The sequence below is a fragment of the Mustela erminea genome, chromosome 3, assembly GCF_009829155.1.
Source record: "Mustela erminea isolate mMusErm1 chromosome 3, mMusErm1.Pri, whole genome shotgun sequence".
Lineage (NCBI taxonomy): Eukaryota > Metazoa > Chordata > Mammalia > Carnivora > Mustelidae > Mustela > Mustela erminea.
In genome coordinates, this window is record NC_045616.1 from 30,785,098 (window position 1) to 30,799,752 (window position 14,655).

Sequence of the window (14,655 nt, forward strand, 5' to 3'; positions counted from 1 at the left end):
GGTCCAGCTTCTTTACATTGTTTTCATCTCTTACCTAGTAGTTTAGGTCGACTGCCAAGTAGCAAAAATGATCAGTGCTTTCCTCAGGTAGTTGGGTAAATCATAGTCTGGTAAAGTTTTTGGTAAATCTGTGACCACAAGCTCATGGTTCTGTAACCCACTGAGTCATAGACTTGAATCAAAATTAGGCCACACAAGTTCCTTCTGAGATTTTGTACAAATTCTTCGAAGTATTCTACAAATTCATGGCCTAGGGTGATGGTGGGAGTTTGTTCTGTGTGCACATCCCACCTAGGTATTTTCAGCATATCTGGAAATGAATTTCTTCAGCTTCTTCTGGGCTTCTTTCATCCTTGGGATCTGACTTCTGCTTTGAGTCTCTGGCCATCACCACAGTCAGTTCAAGAGACTAGAAGACACACTGTCTTGAACTAAATAAAAGTCACTCAAATCTCAAATTTTTCCCTCTCTACTTCTTCTACTTTCCCTCCACATGTCTTAAAAACCCTTAGTGTTAGTTAATTGACCTGTCTGGGGCAGGGGAAGGGAGCAGTATTTCCACTAGTGATAAGTCGGTTTTTTCCAAACCTAACTGTGGTTTTACTTTTATGAAGGGATTTCATTGTTCTGTGTTTGTAGGACCCATGTAATACAAATGCAAGCCCCCAGTTCAGCTAAAGTCTTTTAAAATATAAACGGGAACTCAGCTCCAGATTTTTTAATGTGGCTCCTTGGCCAGGAAACAGGACAAGTAAATTTCTAGAATGCTACAGTGCCCATTTCCTCTACCTTAACCCCATCTTACTAAATAGGAAGTAGCCCCAAATCCCTGGTAATGTCACCTTTAGGAAGGAAGAAAGGAGAAGCTGGAAAGGAGGAGGTAAAAAGAGAGAAATTTCCTTCACACATTGTACTCTCTGAGGACCGTGAACGCTGAAACGTTTCAAAATAACAATCCTGTCGTATATTCCTTTGGGCCATCTTTTTTTTTTTTTTTTTTTTTTTTTAATTTAAGGTTGTAGTTTTATTATAACAAAAAATCAGAAGCAGCCAAAAATAAGGAGGCCCAGATCTGGAAGGGGTCCAAAGGCAGACATTCCTGTTGTCCTCTCCAGGTAGAACCCTGGATGATGTTACTTCCTCTTCAGGCAGCACAAGAGTATTGCCAACCAGGGAAGCTCACTCACACTTCAGTATCCAGAGTTTTTATTGGGGTTTCACAATGTAGGCATCATTGATTGACTTATTGGCCATGCGGCTGAGCTCGGTTTCCAGCCCCTTCTGCTTCAGGAAGATGAGGCTGAGATCGGGTAGGCTGCTTTTGGGTTTGTGCTTCTGATAAGCAGGCTGGGGCTGCACGGTGTCTGCCCTGTCCTTCTCCTAGAGATCCAGGAGAATGCGACAGTCCAGGGCTGTGCAGCTCTGCCAGCTATGCAACACACAGGTCAAGCGTGTTTCCCATGAACTCACCAACCAGGGCCATTTACAGAGCATCCTCTTCTATGACCTCAAGGCCCTCCCCTGGAGCCATTAGTTCTTTAGATTTTATTTATTTATTTGACAGAGAGAGATCACAAGTAGACAGAGAGGCAGGCAGAGGGAGAGGAAGGGAAGCAGGCTCCCTGCTGAGCAGAGAGCCCCATGCAGGGCTCGATCCCAGGACCCTGGGATCATGACCTGAGCCGAAGGCAGCGGCTTAACCCACTGAGCCACCCAGGCACCCCGGAGCCATTAGTTCTAAATCCCATTGGTGCCAGTTTCTAAATACAGAACTGGTTCCACACGCCAATTCCGCTTTCAGTATTCCTATTCTCCTGCTGTTATCTCCAAGGGCACTCGTCCCATCAGTGGTCACGTTTAAAGAAGCTGGAAAGGAGAATCCAAATTAAGCCAAGGGGCCTCTTAGAAGCCCCTGTGTGTTTTACTGTGTAGTTTTTTCTACTCATTCATTCATTTATAATATCTATTCACTAGGAGTCTACCCACCTCTACCAGGAAATGAGATTTCTACTGTCACACTGACGTGTCCCGAGCACAGTCTGTCTCTGAAGCAGCCACTTACTTGGTCTGAACTGTCTCCTGTCATATGCTAAGTCAGTATCTCTTTGATATTTTAACTGAAAACCGGTAACAGTGGAGATATTTCTGGAAGTGAAATTGTTGTGACCTTATGTAGGTTAAATAAAGATTCATCTCCGATTTGCCTTCCTTGGCTTTGAGTCCCATCTGAGCTCTTTCCGTTCTGCCTCCCCCTCCATGATGCTTTTCTTGACCACAGTGTCTGGATATGGAAAATGCAGGGCTGCAAAATGGTACTTTATATTTACTATGAATTTGTATGTGTATAAATTTACATTGGCTATGTGTGCATGTATTTAAAACAGACCAGAACAATGTAAAAAAAAATCTCAAAATAGTTATGGTGAGGAGGGGAAGCAAGTACCTGGGAGTGTCTGTCAGAGGCTACTCAGAATTTTCCACAGTGTTCTGATTTTTTTTTTTTAAGATTTTATTTACTTATTTGAGAAAGAGTGCACGCACAGAGGGAGAAGAAGAGGGAGAAGCAGACTCCCCACTGAGCAGAGAACCCAACGTGGGGCTCGATCCCAGGACTGTGGGATCCTGACCTGAGCTGAAGGCAGGCACTTACCTGGCAGAGCCACCCAGGTGACCCTGATTTTATTTTTTAAATGAATGTGGTTTTTTTTAATAACTTTTTTTTTTTTAAAGATTTTATTTATTTATTTGACAGAGAGAGAGATCACAAATAGGCAGAGAGGCAGGCAGAGAGAGAGGAGGAAGCAGGCTCCCTGCTGAGAAGAGAGCCCGATGCGGGACTCGATCCCAGGACCCTGAGATCATGACCTGAGCCGAAGGCAGCGGCTTAACCCACTGAGCCACCCAGGCACCCTTTTAATAACTTTTAAAAAAAAACTATTTATTTATTTATTTATTTGACAGACAGAGATCACAAGTAGGCAGAGAGGCAGGCAGAGAGAGAGGGAGGAGGAAGCAGGCTTCCCGCGGAGCAGAGAGCCCGATGTGGGGTTCGATCCTAGGGCTCTGGGATCACGACCTGAGCCGAAGGCAGAGGCTTTAACCCACTGAGCCACCCAGGCGTCCCTTTGTATAACTTTTAATAGGTAGAAATACGTACATAGACATAGAAGGAAAGCTAATATGCCAAAATATTAACAGAGGCTAAATCCAGGAAATGAAATGTTAGGCATGTGTTTCTTCTTTATACTTTTCCTTAATTTTCAAATTAAACAAAAAGTGGATTATGGTCAGTGATCCACACCTCCCAGCTTTAACAACTTGTAGTCATACACTGTCTTCTCCTTTGTCCTTGATGGAATTTGGTGCATATCTTATTTGTTCCATTTATTCTTAGGCATTTCTTTTTTTTTTTTTTTAAGATTTTATTTATTCATTTGACAGAGATTACAAGTAGGCAGAGAGGCGGGCAGAGAGAGAGGAGGAAGCAGGCTCCCTGCTGAGCAGAGAGCCCGATGCGGGACTCCATCCCAGGACGCTGAGATCATGACCTGAGCCGAAGGCAGCGGCTTAACCCACTGAGCCACCCAGGTGCCCCTAGGCATTTCTTTAAAAGAAAAAGACATGGCTGGTATTAGCTCAGCTTACGTGTATAAACGGTTTGGAAAGAGGGGAAGAAAGCGAGAAAGACCACCTGTGTTAATACTCCCAGCCCTTATCTGGCCACGAAGGAGGGAGCTGAGAGGAGTGGGGTCTGTCTCCACGGCTCTCCTCCCAGCTGCTATTTTGGGGGTCTCAGGTGACTCTTCTTTGGTGTGGCTGATCCGTTAGCCAGGATGAGGATAGGCTATCCAGCCGTGACAAATGAGCTTGCTTGATTCCAGTGGCGTGGCACCCTGGAAGAGCTCATTTCTCGCTTGCACGGCATGTCCTGCACAGGTGTGGGCATACGAACACACAGAATAGCACAGAGCTCTGCTCCGTGTAGTCCCTCGGTGGGGCAGGCTGATGTCACCCATCATCTGAAACGTCCCTTGAAGGGACCCACCCCACTCACCGTCCATTGGCCAGAACCGGACAGATGCTCCCCGCAACCACAGAGGGACTGAGAAACGTGAAGGAGCACGTGGATATTTGCGGAGCAGAAAATGTTCCTAACTCAGCTGGTTTGTTTGCTTTGAGTGTGACGCCAGATAGACTTGGACGTGAATCAGGGTGCCAGAGAAATGGGCTGTCTGCCCCTCCATCTGGCGGTGGCTCTCCGTGCGCGTGTCGGAATCATTGGAAACTCTTCTGGAGGATATGTGCCCAGGCCCTTCCATGAGCCGCCGAATCAAGGGATGGGGCGCAGGACCCTGGCACGCTTCTGCTCGTCTTGACCCTGGCAAGCGCTCGAGGAGAGGAAAGAGAACGATCCCTCAGTCACCCACTGGACGTGGGCCAAGAGCCTCTCTGGGCGTCTTCACCTCTGCTCCTGCGGGATGAATCAAAGAGAGGACCTCAATTTTTCTGGCACCTTTTCCTCGCAGCTGGACTGCTCTTCCTGGGCCACAGTGTGGTGGGGATGAGCCCTGTGTCTGGGCAGGAGCCACTTGCTGTAAAGAGCCTGCCCTGCTCTGTCCGCTCCTGGGGGGTCACAGGAGTGAGAGGAAGGAGGGCAGAGAAGGATGTGATTGTCCTAGAATCCAGCAGGACATGGGCACCCAGGGGCCCCCAGAGGCAAGGGGGCATTGGCTGGCATGGTGCGTAACTCCCCATGCGCATCTGGGAAAGGAAAAGAGTTTTTCAAGGTGCCACTTAGCCACTGTGGTCTTTTCTCTTTTTTTGTTTTTTCCTCCCCTCAATGCAATCCTGATAGCTTAATTTTAAAAACCTGTTCATATTGATAGTATTACATTCTCTGAACATTTTCAGAGTAAACATTACCCCTCTCAGACTAAAAACAGATCCTCTGACGGCTAAGCAGGATTTAAAGCCTAAATTCAAACGCTGAACGTACTTTGAGCGTTTGCTTGTGACAAGCAAGGATGTAGGCACGTCTCGTTTCCTGTGTTCCAGAATTCTACAAGACCGCTGCTAGTATTAAACCCTTCTTAAAGATGAGAAAACGGAGACCCACAGAAGTTTGATAATCTGGTCCTAGTCCACGCCGGTGCCAAAACTGGGCCCTGGTAGCCTTATTATGGGATGCAATTTCATCGTCCTACTGTCCAGATGCTTTTCCTTGGTCCTCATCCCTCTTCTCATTCTGTCACCTGCCTCCACACAGGCTCGAAGTTAGTAAACCATCCTCTGCACGGTAACATGGGCACCAGATTCCTTGGGCTTCGACAGGCCAGTTTTGCTGGCGTGGTAAGACAACAGTAAGCGAAGGCAAAAGGAGTTTGTTTCATAGAGGATAAGTGACCTGTATGTGTATTTCTCTTCATCTGAGCCCAACAGAGTGTCACTGGTAAAACCTATTACCCTTCCTCCTATGGTCTGAGGAGGGGTGAAGTGTGGGATCCGAGGCAGAGATCCCACAGAACTATGATTCTTTTCATGTCCTCTTTGGAAACCATTCCAGGGACTCTAAAAGGGAGTCCTACACATTTGTGTCACGGAAAGTGTGAGGTAACACACTCTTCTGAAGGCACCGGTGTTTGCTTCTCCATCTCTGGCCTCTCTTCTCCAACCCCTGCTCTGAAATCCCAGGTCAGGCTGTTCAAAGGGAGACTGATGGCTCTCAAGAAAGTAGCTGAGTCCCTTTGTTGGAAAGCTAGTAAGAAATGAGGAAGGCAGCCAAAACTGACCTTTTCCCTGTTGGCGGCCATTTTGATGATCCGATCCAGGTTCTTCAGTGGTCTGTAGAACAAAAGAGAAAACAATGCACCTAGCACATCTTCAGAAAATGGAAATGCTTTTGGGTTTGTTTCCCTTCTTCTGTTCTGTGGTCTCCCCTTCCTCTTCTGTTTCAGCCTGCACAAAATTGCCCTGACCAATGAAAATATAACTTTTCCTGAAATATAATGTAAAAATGAGATTCATAGGAACAAATGTATCCTTTCTGTAAATAAATTCTGATTCCTCATTTGTCTGAGGGTTCCAAGAAAAAGTCTTATAAAATCAACATAATAGAAAACAATTTTAAAAAAGGAAAAATGTCAATATCAACAACAACGAAAATAAAATGAGATAAAATCTTTTTTTTTTTTTTTAAGATTTTATTTATTTATTTGACAGAAAGAGATCACAAGTAGACAGAGAGGCAGGCAGAGAGAGAGGAGGAAGCAGGCTCCCCACGGAACAGAGAGCCCGATGCGGGGCTCGATCCCAGGACCCCGGAACCATGACCTGAGCCGAAGGCAGAGGCTTTAACCCACTGAGCCACCCAGGCGCCCCAGTGAGCTAAAATCTTGAGGAAGAGAGCCGTTCTTAGCAAAATCTGGACTTGGAGGAGGCTGCTCTCTGAGAAGCAGAAGGGCCCAACTGCACAGACCCCTTCGAGGAGAGTTTTTATGGCCTGCTGGTTCTGCCCCTCTGCATGGCCAAAACACACAGTGAAATTATGAACTACAACATAAGAGCTTGAAATGACAGGCTCCCCTCACCTCCCACGAACATGGTTGCACATCATAAGGTGAGCGGACCCCTCCAGCTGGTGACCGTGTTTCTAATCCTGCCCAGGACTCCCGGGCTGCCTTTCATTCCTGCGTGTCACCCGTCCGTGAACCACATTCACAGATGACTTCATCCATCCTGCAGTCGTCTTGTCTGCGTCCCTACAGCTGTCCTGGGAGATGGAAGTGTCCAGCAGCTGACCCATCTTACACTTGTCCTGGGCTCCCTTTTTTGGTAGACCTACCCCCCCGCTTGGGAAACCCTCCCCTACGCCCACCCTACTGGGTGCCAGCTCCGGTTCCAGAAACTTCATCACCAGCATCTCGCCGTCTGGCTCCCATGATCTCGTAGGTTCCTGATCTCTCATCTTTGTATTTACTTTCTTTCGTTCATTGGCTTTTATTTGGGCCTGCGAGGGCAGAGAGATAAGCCAACGACGTTCCTCTGTCAGAAGCACACTCAGTGAAAGGTCCCTCACTTAATTTTTTTTTACTCCTTTTATATCCCATTCCCTTTCCCCACTTTGCATATGTCTTTATACACAGTGTTTTGTGTCTTGTTTTTAATTTGCGTACATGTTGTTGTGCCGTAGGCTTCTCTCTCCCACTCAGCACTCTGGATCTGCCCAGATTGCTGTGTATCCCATCGGGCCCGATGTACTCACGGCCGCCTCATAGTGTGTAGGGTCCCCACCATGTGGGCCGAGCCGGACAACAAGACTTCCCACTGCCACAGACAGCCTTATGGCACATGGGCCCTTGCCCACGTCCCCTCTGGGCCCAGGTAGGATTTCCTCTGCAGTACGTGTCTAGTAGTGAGTCCTGGGGCGCATCCTCCTTGGACTAACCATTACGGGCTGGCTTTGCAGAACACCTTGCCAGTCCCTGCCCTCGTGGGCAGCATAAGAAGAAGGTTCCTTCTGTCTCTACTTCTCGGCCAGCTCCTGTGTGTACCAAGATCTCTTCCAGAGGGTTCTCTTTCTGGGTTTAATTTCCTGGCACCAGGAAGCATGCATCCTTAAAGAGTCCTTTCAGTAGAGGTCCACACAGGGCAAACTCCTGATTTTGGAGAATGTCCTTGTTTTTGCCCATGCCCAGCATGACAGCTGCATAGCTTCCTGTTGCTGCTATGATGATCTGTCACAAGCTTGGCTGCAAAGAGCATGGACCGGGGATCTCACCGCCCTGAAGGTTAGAAATACAAAGTGTATCTTACTCCCTAACAGCAGAGTAGTGCCACGCTGCAGCCCACGCTCCTTGACTCACACCGTGTCCTCCAGCTTCGAGGCCAGACATGGACTTCCCTCTCTAACTGCCTCTCCTTCCAGGATGCCTCCCATGGCTGGCGTCTGCCAGATAATCAGGGATAATCTTCCCCTGTCAAGGCTCTTCCATCTTTCCTGTACGTTCCCTTCTGCCATGGAAAGTTACAGATTCACTATTTTCTAAGGCTACGATGTGGACATCTCTGGGAGCCACGGTTTGGTCTACCACAGTAGTTGAGCTAGGTATTAAATTTTAGGGCGATCATTCTTAGTCTTTGGAGGTTTTTTTTTTTTTCTTCCATTACATTCAGCAAATTACAATGAGATTGGTCCTGTGTTCAAGGTGCTGGCAACACAGCAATGAATCGAACGGACCACATGCTTGCTCTCAGAACCTAAGGTGGCTCGCCTCCCACCAGCTTGAAGATGATCTCTTTATTCCTTTTTCCCCTACATGTGCCTTACAGTGTTGCTACATATGCAATAACATTTGCATCCTCATTTTCCAAGTAGCTTTAGTGGCATAACAAACCACCCCGAACTTAAAGACCTAAAAACAATGACTTATTCCTATCTGGAAGTCCATAGCTCCCCAGAACCATGCAGCTGGCAGCCCAGCTCACCTGGGCTCAGATGTGGTTACAGTCAGACAGTGGCGAGGCCAGAGTCCTCTTGAAGGCGTCCTTCAAGACATGGGGGGAGGCTGGCTGTCCTCTGGGACCTCAGCAGGGACTGTTGGTCAGAAACTCCTGTGGACCTCTTCTCTAGGTGGCCCGGGCCTCCTCACAGTGGAGTGGCCGGCTTGTAAGAGCCAGCATCTCTAGAGGGAGTAGGCAAAACAGATTCTCCTGATCTAACTTGGCCTCGGAGGCTCTGAAGTATGGCTTCTGCTGCTGTCTGTTCCTTAGAAGCAGCCCCCCAGGCCAGGCGCAGGCAAGGGGAGGGGTCTGGGACTCAACCCCTTGATGGAGGGTGCATCAAAGAGCTTGTAGGTCTCGACACCCTGCCACCTGTTAGAACTCAGGGTGATGCCTCAGTGTTAGGACTCGGGTCCGCCTCCACTTCTGGAAAGCACATCTCTTCTCAGATACTGTTTCTCCGTCACTCCCTGCATTGTCTTCCTCTGGAACTCTTTTACAAGTATGTTGGGCCCTCGGTGGGTCATTTGTGGCTCTAGTGACACATACACAGTTTGTATCTCTTTAGCTCCCTGTGCTGTGTTCTGAATTAATTTCCCTGCACTCTGTTTCAGGTCACTCATTCTTTTTTTGGTTTTATCTGGTGGAGAGGTTAACAAGTACATTGATTTTGTGTTGTCGGCTGCCTTTTCTGCTACGTGTTTTTCTCGTCCACCTATTCTGTTTTGGTGGCTGCCTGTTTTGTTCCCTAATTCCTTACTTTTTAGAGAAATTACTCCCTTTAGGGGTGCCTCGCTGGCTCAGTTGGAAAAGCGTGCCATGGGGCCATGAGTTCAAGCCCCACGTTGGGTGTAGGGATTACTTAAATAAAGAAAAAACTTAAAAAAAAAAAAAAGGAAATTAATCTTTGTATCTTTCGTAAGGGCCCTACGCAGATTGATTATGACATAGTTTGCTGTTTGCTTGCTTCATGTTTGTTTCTTCTCGGGTGGCTTCCTCTCGTGCTGTAGATTGCTGCCTCTCCTGGGTCACCAACCCTTCATGCAACCATCCCCCCATGGCCAGCCCCTTCCAGTCACGGGAGCATTGTCTCCTGTCCACCCCCCCAACCCTGCATCATTATGTGGGTGATTTACAAATTAAGTCTCTGAGGCAACCGCCGGCTGGCAAAATCCAGACCAGTTTTAACTCGTCATTGCTAAGATAGGACCCTGCAGTACATAGATACTAAAATACTATGGATTTGGACTCAACACCCGAATGCATCCTGGGTGTGGGATTTTGGGGTTCTTATGGTTGACCCCCACCACCACCACCACCCAGGCAAGTTTCTAGGGCTTCCTTCTGGCTTCCTGCTAACTAGTGCACTGGTCACAGAAGGGTGGGGCGGGAAGTTTCCAGGCTTCCAGAGGAGGGTGCGCACACAGACTGCCTGACTCGCAGGGGCCCCTCTCCGCCTCTCCTGGCCCCACACGCTACCCCCTGCTCTCCATTCCCTGGGCTGCAACACCACCTCCGTCCTAACCTCTGTAGCTTTCTTTCCCACTTCATTTCTGGCACCTGGAGATTTCACTGCCTCTCTTTTAACCTTGGCAGTGAATGTCTTTCTCATTGTTCCTCTTTTATGCTACATTTCTATGCACCCTTAGGAGGAGGAGTGCCTGTTTACTTTTAGTTGAGGCTGTCATGTGCTGGAAATGGTCATTTGTTTTGTTTCCAGACCGATATTCCTCCCATTTTTTTCAGTCTCCTTCTCATTCTTATGCTTCGTATACCTGCCAAAGCTGAGTCTTAGGCCGGCCAACCTCCTCCAGGTTAGACAGGCCGCCTCCTCTTGCGTATTTGATAGAATTTGACTTTACCATTCTGTTCCTTCCATCAATACTCTTCCTTCCACTTTGCATTTACAGAATGTGCCCAAATCTTTCTGCTAATGCCCTAAGCATGTGTTTTTCACTGTTACGGTTTTAATCCGTTTCTTATTCTTTACTATTATTTTCACGAGGTCTCCAGAGTTTGAAGAGAACAATGCATTTACTCAGCCTACTGTCTTGAATGAAAGAGCTCAGCTGAGTTCTCAGCGCTGCTGTGTAAGCTTTTTTCTTTTTTGTTTTCCGGTCCTCATTCAGCTCCCTTCCTCGTTTCTGACATCTGCTGTTCCCTCCCTCAATCCTAGCAGAGGACCTCAGCTCTTTTCTCTTAGGGAAACAAACTGTCAGATGGGGGCCGTTGTGTTATCCACCCTCTCTCTCCCGTCTGCAAACTCACCTTTCTTACTGCCAGTCCTCTCCTCTTTCCCTTCTTTCCTGGAGCCAAGTCGCGTTCTCGTCTGTCCGTGGATCCTTCAGCCCACCTGGCTCCGTGTGGGCTCTCCTCCCCGTCCTGCCCCTGCCCTGCCTCGCCTCATCAGTGGGCAGCCTCATCCACAACAGAATTCCTAAACTATATACCAGTTCTGATCTCCTTCCCTTAGGTTATATTTCTAACTGCTGGCTGAGTATCCTCTACCCTTCAGCATGTCCAAAGCTAGCATCTTTAGTTCTCTCTGGAACATCTGCTCCTTCCTACGTTTTCCCCATGGTGCCGAGTAGGGTCCTGAGTCACTGAATCACCCGGGGGTCCCCCAGTTTGGGGTTGTTTGTTTGTTTGAACTTACTTGAATGGTTCTAGAACTGCCCTGACCAATACAGTAGCTACTGGCCACACACATCTACTTATATTGGAATTCAAATGGACTAAAATAGAATACAATGAAAAATTCTGTGCCTCGGGTCCAGCAGGCACCCTGCAGACTCTCAGTAGCCACGTGAGGTGGCTGCAGAACATCACCAGTGTTACCAGAAGTAGTGGGGCGACGCCGGTCTAGGCTGTATTCTGCCATTTTTGCTCCCATCTCGCTGCGTTTGAACCTCATCGTCTCTCTCGACTCACCCCCCCACCCCGTTTCTTGCTCATTTCAGTTCATCCTCTTTTCTAATCAAATGATCTTTTTATAAGACCCTTTGCTCTCTTTGAGAGTCGTTAGGTTATAAACGAGAAATGCAGAGTTCTGGCATTTCAGTGTCGTGTCCTTCCTTCCCTTCCGAGTCCTCCCCCACCCTGCTCGACCCTGCCTCTGTTGTCTGTTCCTTTTCCTTGGCTTGGCGAACAGCGACTTGACCTCCAAGACTGAGGCCCAGCGTTTCCCGCTGTGGCAAGGCGGAAGCAGTGTTTCTTTTATACTTGACGTTCCCATTGATACCCATGCCATGCACGTTCACATGGCAGTGTTTGGTTAGACTCCAAGCCCCTAAAAAAACAAAAATTTTACTTTCATACCCCATCATGTTTCCGATACATGCAAGAGATTGACTCCTTTTTTTTTTTTTTTTTTTTGAGAGCGAGATCATGCACGCATGAGGTCGGGGAGGGGCAGAGGAAGAGGGATAGAATCATATGTAGGCATGGAGCCCGACCTGGGGTTTGGTCTCATCACCCTGCGATCACGACAGCCGAAATCGAGAGTCGGACACTTAACAGACTGAGTCATCCAGGCGCCCCTGCAACAGATTGACTTCAGGGCATCCTAGATGAGGACTGGCTGTGTGCTCCCTTCTAGAGAAATGAGAAAATGGCCACTCAGATCACATCTTGTATTCTGTTGCCAAACTCCAGTTGAGAAAACCTGGAAAGGGTGATGAATGACCTTCTTACAGGTATCGGTTCCTAGTTTGGGGTAGTTGTGATTCCTGGCCACCCCCCTGACTCCGAACCACATAGTTTGTAGAGACAAACATATTTTTTTAAAATACAATATTTTCGGTGACAGATGGGGATATTATGTAATTACCCCAAACTCAGTGGCTTGAAACAACAGAAATGTGTTCTCTCACAGTTCTGGAGTCCACGCAATCCAGGTGTTGGCAGGGGAGGGCCTCCTCCAAGGGCTCTGGAGGAGAATCCTTTCTTGACTTTCCAGCTTCTGGTAGGTCCCAGAGGTCTTTGACTTGAGGCCAGTCTCAGCCCTCTATCTTTATTTGGCTTTTTTCTCTTTGCCTTTTTTTCCCCCCTTAAATAATCTCTATGCCCAATATGGGGCTTGAACTCCCAACCCCAAGGTCAAGAGTCACACGCTCCACCAACTGAGCCAGCCGGGTGCCTCACATACCTCTGTGTCTTAAATTTCCCTCTCCTTTTCCTTACATAAGGATACAAGTCATTAGAGTTAGGACCCAGCCTAACCCGGGATGATCTCATCCTGAGATTCTTAATTTAATTTTATCTACAAAGACCGTATTCCAAAATGAAGTCCCATTCACAGGTACTGCGGGTTTAGGACTTGAACTTGTCTTTTGGTGGTGGGGTGGGGGTCGGGGGGTGGAGTGAAAAGGGTATGACAAAACCTGCTGGAGGGATTAAGAATAGGAATGGAGACAATCACAGCTGAGTTTCTCCCCTCTCCGAAGCTTCCCCAAAGGGGAATCAGCAAATTGGCTGTAGCTTTCTTTTCTGTGCATTTATTCATTTAAATGAATTAGGACCCCTCCCCACCTCCAATCAAGAACAGAGAGAAGGCTGTTTAATCCAGCCAGCTGTCTGTCTTCATGACAAGCTTGCTCCACTCCCTTCAGACGGATTTTCTTCGCAGCCTAACAATTATCATTAAACGATAAAGCGTAGACCAAAAATAAACATGTTTATCATTCTGTAGTTTTCAAAGGCGTCCTCTGTCCTCTAGGTCTAACACTTTTAAAACGAAAACGGTTATTTAGATTTAGAAATCGTCTTAAGCACGCGTGTCTGTGCACAAACAAGCCGTGGAAAGATCGGAAGAAAGAATGTTGGGCACCTTTCCTGTTTTTATTTTTCACTGCCGTCTAAATTTTCCACAGTGGACGTGTTTTACTTGAGTGATGTGAAGAAGAAACGTCTTTCAATAACATGGGTAGTTTTTATGCAGTTTTTGTAAATTCCCCAGGACAATTTATTTATATTTTAAAATAAGGTCAGTGGGCCACTTGACATTCTAGGAACTGACCACAGATTGTTTTGTGAATGATTCAGATACTCTCTAGAATTTGGAGTGGTGTTAACATTATTAATTATTCAGGACCTCATCAGATTTTCACAGCAGGAGCAACAGAAATCCATGGTCACCATCAGGGAGGTTTCCTGGGTTTCAGGAAGCCAGCCTGACAGGAAATCAGGCCCTCCCCCTTTCCCATGCGCCCTAACGAGGCATCTGCGCTATGCCTCTTCTTGGTTTGTTGAGGACCAGTCCAAAATGAGCCCTGCCATCTCTCACCAGCAATGCCCTTTGGCTTTAACAAGCATGTGTTTTTCTGGTCTTTAAACTATTCTGCGGTCTGCCCTGTGTCTGGTGTGCGATGAGGATGACCCGTGTTCCCATCAACCCCCCGTTACTGGAAGCCACAGGAGAGCGTGAGGCACTTTTTTAGCTGTTACACTGTTGAATGCAATTCGCTCTGAGGGAAATTTCCTATTTTGGCTTCTAAGATGTTGATGAATTATTGAAACTTCAATTACTTTTGGTTCTCAATTTAGCAGGATGGAGACATCCAAGATACTTAATATAAAAAGCTTTTTAGTCGCTTTTAGAGAAGGGTTTGGTGTTAAGGATGTGGGTGCATTCCTCCTGTCTCTGGGACTAAAGTGCTGTGTGGCCCTGGGGTCCCTTAGGATTCAGGATGTGAACCCCCCGCTGGGAGTATCTGCAGATCCTGGGAACCTGTTAGAGATGCACATTCCGCCTAGTAAATCAGAGTCCCTGGGGATGGTGCCCTGGGCTCTGTGCTTTAACAAGCCTCCTTGTTACTGGGGCACTGACAAGTTTGGAAAGCCCTGACTTAGATGCCTCAGTGCTAATTCTTCCCAGCAGGACCTGGTGCCTGTTTCTAAGGACACGGGGGTGCTGTCATCAGTTTACCCTTCACGGTAGACATTGTACCTGATGACGAAACTGTGATCGAGGTCATCAGACCAATTTCTAACAATTATTTTCACTTACTTGGAACACGTCTCACTTTGGAAATCATCCAGCCATAACCACAGAGAAGAGACTTTGGGCCTTTAAATTGTGTGTAGGTAAAGGTGTGTTCCAAATGTAATTCCAAGGGCCCGGTGTTTCTGTTTTCTGCAGAAAGACTGTTTAGATAT

At 47.3% G+C, this 14,655-nt stretch overlaps 1 protein-coding gene across 5 annotated transcripts in view; it reads left to right on the forward strand.

Annotated features, from left to right (window-relative positions):
* MCC (MCC regulator of WNT signaling pathway) overlaps window positions 1-14,655 on the forward strand; it is a 433,623-nt gene that overhangs the window by 367,386 nt on the left and 51,582 nt on the right. The window lies entirely within an intron of this gene.